This window comes from Phocoena sinus, chromosome 8 (genome assembly GCF_008692025.1).
Source record: "Phocoena sinus isolate mPhoSin1 chromosome 8, mPhoSin1.pri, whole genome shotgun sequence".
Taxonomy (NCBI): domain Eukaryota; kingdom Metazoa; phylum Chordata; class Mammalia; order Artiodactyla; family Phocoenidae; genus Phocoena; species Phocoena sinus.
The window spans coordinates 384,420-390,575 of NC_045770.1; positions in this window are offsets into that span (position 1 = coordinate 384,420).

Genomic DNA, 6,156 nt, shown 5'->3' on the forward strand with positions numbered 1-6,156 from the left:
CCACAACATGTGGCCCTCCTGCCAAGCCCAAGGGGCGTCCCAAGTCTCGATACTGCTGGTGTCCAGATGCGAGAACACACGTGATGTGAGTACACACGTGATGTGAGTGGCGCTGGCCTTGGTGCTGAAGCGCACATGTGTACATGGGAGGCTGTAAAACCTACATTGCTGGGGATTTACGGTGCTTGCTCTGCTGAATGAGGAATGAGAGATCAGAAAGTCCAAAATGACCATCCATTTGCAGAAAGCGGGGCTGGAGAATTAGGACTGTCAGACGTGTGTCCTGACCCTGAGGGCCCCATAAGAGGACTCCCTGACTCCTGCCCTTCATCCATCACAGGCTGCTTGAAGACATGTCACCCACCCCCCGGAAGAGACCCCAAGTGTACACAGACAGGAGCAGCCCTAGGTGAAGGCCCAGGTGCAGCCATCCCTGGGCATGGCCCCGGGGAGCAGCCACCTGGCCTGGGGGCTCCGTGTCTGGGCAGGATGTCTGGGCAGGACTGCCGGCCCTGGGCTCTCACGGAAGGGCCTGATGCTTGCCTGTGTCCAGGCTTCCAGTGGCCTCGGCCCATCACTTCTTCCCAACGTCGAGGAAAATCTTGATCCTGAACGTTCACACCCTTTCCGTGCATCCGCCCATGCTTCCTCTTTCTTGCTTCCCAGAAATCCTGACGCACTGGACTGCCTCACCAAGCCCATCAGCTTCCCAAGATCAACGAGGCTTCAGGAAGCCCCAAGTGTGAGTTCTCTTTCCTACTCGCCAAAGCTAGAGCAGGCCACGTGCAGGATGACAAGAGCATCAGGCCAGCAAATTCTGAGCATCCCTTGCCTGGTGTGTGACATTCTCTTGGCTCCAGGGAGAGAAAGAGGAGGGAAGGAAGGAAAGGAGGGAGGGAGGGAGGAAGGAAGGAAGAAAAAGAGAGAGAGAGAGAGAGGGAGGGAGAGAGAAAGGGAGGGAGGGAGAGAAGAATTCACAGGCCTGAGGAATCCTGAGGGAGGAGAGAGACCTGCTTCTGATACACCGAGCACAAAAAGGTTTCTCAAACCTTTTAATGCAAAACTTCTCTTTCGGAAGGTGCCTGGTAGAAAACTCACTCCTCTAAGTCTGAAACTTCCCTGCGACTGTTTTACTCTCCTCTTCCTCCTCTCCCACCCAGAACATCATCACACCCAGCATCTCGGGTAACGACAAAGGGAAAGTGGGGGCCTCTGCCCACGGCTGCCCCTCCTCTGCTCCTGTGTGTGCTGTCAGCAGCCGCCCTTGCCCAGGTCTCGGTCTGCCCCTGTCACACATACACACACACAGACAACCCGTCCCTCCGTATTTCTCTTCCTTCCTTGCGAAGAGTCCAGGGGATTCACGTGGGGAGGAGCAGACGGCAAAGCTGAAACACAGAAACCTAAGGCTTGAGGGAGGGGACCATCGGGCTGAAAGCAGGAGCTGGGCTTTCGCTTCCCTCTTTTCAGCACCGATTGGAGCTGCTGGCAGGTGGCTGAAGGAATGAAGGAGTTCCCATAGGGAAGACCTGGCTGCTGCCCCAGCTCTTCCAGATCCCAGGGCGGAGGGTGAGTGTCGGCTCAGGGGCAGGGAGTCACTTCGGCAGAAGCTCTGCCGACCCCGAAGGTCTGGGATGTGCACCTCCACCCCCGCCTGGCTGTTGGGGGGCCGGGCAGGGGAGTCAGGACCACACCCGTCATGTTCCTGAACACTCCTCCCTGGAAGACAGGAGTGCGGGGGTCAGGCACACACGCGCGTCCTCAAACCCCAGCTCCCACCGCGCTGTCCCTGGTCTCCACTCCCCAGCACTTGCTCGATTTTGTTTCTCAAACGCAGGGAGCCCCCTCCCCCCACCTTTGCCGGCTGCCATCCCTACTCCTGCCCCAGCCTCCAGCTCCACACGCAGCCGTGGGTCCCGGCTGGACCGTGACCTCTCACAGGGGCCTCCCTGGCCCTCGACTGCAAAGAGCCCCTCCAACGGTTCTCCCCGGCTCTCCACCTGCCGATCCGGGTGATGAGCAGCGCTGAGCCCTGGAACGAGCCTGCCGGCATCAAATGACAACTTTATCACTTACTGCACACACGACCTTGATTAAATCACCTGAATACTGCGCCCCAGATTCCTGACCTATAAGATAAAAGTTTATAACAGAACCTGAGCACAAGCAGCACGTCACAGACAATACCTTACGTCATGGAGTTCGTTACTGCCCGTGAAGACTCCAAACAGCGCCTGGCACACACAAAGGGCCTCATCAAAGTTAACTCTGCCAGCGGCTGTACTTCCTGCTACATCCTGGCACCCAGAACAGCGCCTAGCGAAACACAGGAGCTCATGACGGGCACGTAGCGTCAGCTGGGCACACGAAGGCATGCACACATCAAGAAGAGCCTCCGGGTTAGACCGGAAGAAGTGTGACAGGACTTGAGGAAGGCGGTCCATCTCCTGGGGCCTGGGAATCCGGAGAGGCTGCAGGAAGAGAGCACAGGGCCAGAGCTGGGGGATCTGGGGGACCTAGGCCTTGCTCTTCGACTGACCCCAGCCCGGATCGTAAGGGGCTCCAGAGGGACTGGGGGTAATGGGCTCGGGGGAGCAGTCAGGGAGCAGTGGGCAGGTCAAGGGCCACCTGGGTTGCTTTCTCTTCCCACGTTCACCTCAAGGAGACGCCCCTCCAAGTCCAGGGCCCTCCCGCCGCCTCTCACACCTCCCTCCGCCTAGGGAAAACAAAGCGAGACAAAAATTCCATCACTGAAGCAGTCTGAAGCCATGGACGGCCTCTTCCTGTGGACGCAGAAGTTTGCTTCAGCTTGGGAAGAATGCCAGCCCAACGGCCAGGAGGGGAGGGAGAGGGGAGGGCGGCTGAGCTTCCTGGTGACCAAAGGATGATTTCCAATTTGTCACGGGAAAGAGGAACGTTCAGGGTCCAGAGCTCTGACCAACCCAGTGAAGGAGAGTTAAAAGGCCTCCTTCCCTTTCCCTCCGGGCCCTGAGCTCAACCACCCAAAACAACAGGTGCACGGCCAGCCAGAGCCACCGGGGGCATTTCACATGTGCCCGCCAGATGCCGCAAGGCTCGCCCCGCCTCCCTGGTTGGGTAGGGGGCAGTTGTGCCTCCCCCCCCCCCCCCCCCCCCCCCGCCAAGAGGGAGGCCTGTGCACCTGCAGCACGTGGTGAGGGCTCTCCCTGGACCTTCACACTCACATCAGCAACACCACTGCTGTAGATTCCGGGTGGGGGGGTGGCTCCTAGAAATGGGGGTCCCAGCAATGAGATAGCTAAGGGGGGCACTGGATCCCAGCGGCCCAGCGGGGAGCGGCTCAGCTGCTTTCCTGCACCTCTGGTGGGGGGCGGTGAAGGGGGGCAGGGGAGCAGAAAGGGCTGTCGGCAAAGGAAGCATCTTTAGAAATCAGGAGCAAACAGAGCTCCTGCAGAAAGAGGGCCAAGGCAGAGGGAGCCCACAAGGGGGACAATTAGCTGATACGAGCAAACTAATTGTTATTCATACTAAATTAGGGCACAGGTGATTTGGAGAAAACCCACAGACCCTTCCAGATGTTTTACGGGTTTTGCATTGCAGATGATGGCTTTATGGGACCCTTCTGGGAGGCAGATTGTAGGAGCTGGGCCAGGACCAGAGCGGGGCAGGGCTCCCGTCAGGCTTAACTACACAATAAACACATAAAGGCTTGTCCCTGAGGACAGACTCGGCTTTGCATACTAAACACTTTAGCGCTAGGCTCCGGGGGCCTCTGAGAAGAGGGGCTCAGTCCTGGCAGGGGAAGAGGTCGGAGGGGACGGTCAGTCATTCTGGAGACCCAGGGGCTGCTCCAGATGTCTGGAGCCAGTGCTCTAAATCCACATGTGGAAGGGAGAGATTTCCACAGACCTGACAGGCCAACAGGAAGACAGGGAACGGGCAGGAAGGCAGCCGTTCAGCAACCACTTTGTGGCAGCTGGTGGGTGTGCACACGCGTGTCTGCCTGTGTGCGGGGGTCCACGCATGTGCATGTGCCTGCGGGGTATCAGAGGGCGTAGGTGCGTGTGTCTGCGTGTGTACCTGCCTCTGTGTGCATGTTTCGTGTCCACATAGCTGTGTGCGCATCTGTGTGTGTCCACGCACTTGGGGTGTTGCCAAAACCTCCCACCGAAACTAATGGCAGCTGTCCTCTCCTCACCGAACCTTACCATGCTAATTTTAATCCTATTTTATTGTGTTAAGTTGGCTCTAAAAATTAAAATTTAAAAATTCCATAAACACAGCCTGGGGCTACACTGCAAGACAGGTCCCTAGAAAAGGGTTTACTGTCACTGTTGTTCTTCCAACAATGGTGAGGGTACATCCCGTCACCCCGCCCAGTCCCATCTGGCTCCCCTCCTGCTAGACAAAGGGAGGGCAGGCGGGAACAGCTGCAGAGAGGGCCCACTGGCCTGGCCGCGGCAGTCAGGACCAGAACAGTGAGTCCAACCTCTCGATTGACTGCTCCTGAAGAGACTGGCGGCCAGGGAGGGGGTCACTCAGGCAGGGCCTTCAGAATCGGCCTGAAAGCCAGGCCTCCACACAGCCTCCCCCGAGCTCAGCAGCTGGGGGCAGTGCCTCATCCTGGAGGAACTGATGGAGGGACATGGTGACCCTGTCATGTCCTCACACCCACTCTCCACACTCTCTCTTCCCTGTCTGTAAGATGAGGGCAGAACTAAAGGTCTCCGGGTGGTTTCTACCCTGCCCTTTGTACCACATGACTCAATGGGGCAGTGGGTATCCATGCAAAGTGAAGGCCAGGCCCCCCCTCCCTGCTCCGGGTTCCTCTGCACGGTCCTCTTCCCCCCACCCCCACTGTCCACGAGGAGGCAAGGAGAGCACTGACTCAGAAGAGGGCCTCTCAGCAGTCTCAAGGAGCAAGGATTATTCCAACAGGGGAAGGAAAAAGCAGATAGGACTTAATGTAATTCCTGCCTCATTACAAGAATGAAGAAAGGATCCTGCACTGCAGCAGGAGATACTCAGGTTAGATTTGGCAGAACTTCCCTGATGGCATAGAGGGCCATTAAACACAAGGATGGAAGAGGGAGTGGAGGAAGGGACAATTGTCCCTAGAGGTAGTAATTAACTATATTTTCAAATGTCCCTGAGACAGTATGCTCGGTGGGACCCTTTCCTCACTTCAAGATCTTGACCAAAGCAGCTAATTGTGAAGCCCCTACCCCTGCTTCTACCCGAGCCCCACCTGCCTCACATACTCAGCACGAGAAGCAGGGCCCGGCTCCGTACTGATCAGGCCAGAGAAGGTGACAGGGGAAGGGGTCCCCCAATGCACAGAGACACAGTGCCCAGTGGTACCACTTTGATCCAGAAACACCTGACAGAGGGTCGAGAGTCAGTCACCGAGTGAGGGACGGAGGCCTCTGAGCAACTAAAAAGCATTGACATGTTTCCGGTCCCGCTGGGGCCAGAACCCCACCTACTGGAGCTGGCCTTCCTGGGGCTGCAAGGAGGACCAGGGTGGCCCTGACTACAGCTGTCCAGGAGAAGGACCGCTGGGAGTGCAAACCCTCAAAACATACACAAGGATGACTTCTAAGTCTCTGGCAACTTGACAAAAGAGCATTTGGAAGTATGTCCACGGAGGGCTACAGCTGCACCCCATACATTCTCATGCGCACGCATAGGACTCACACCCCCAGCCCACGGGGCACATGCAAGCAAGGACCATGCAGGGGCTTCTTGGTCCAAGGAGCCTTTGACATTTCCGGATGCCGGCTGGCCCTTTGCTCCTCTCTGCTCCTGTTATCCCTCTCCAGCCTCTCTCCAATCCCCCACACGGCCTGCTGCCTTCTCTTTGGAAAGTCCAGGGTCCTTTGATAGGGGGAGGTGGGGAGGCTGACCCACAGCAGCTTGGTGTGCCTTCGACAAGGCAGCAGTGCCCCGACAGCCGAGGACCCCCCCCAGCTCCACCCCATAGGCACCCTGTATCCGGGCAGGTACCACCCGCCCCCACCGGCCACCTCCCTCTCCGGGTGCCTGAAGTCAAGGGGGGGCCCCACCCTCCCCACTCTCCCGCTCTGCCTCCTTGTCCCAGAGAACCGCCCCCCAACTGCCCAGCCCGGAAACAATCACCCTTTGAGAAAGGCTGCCAGGCTGGGCGCCAAGAACGGC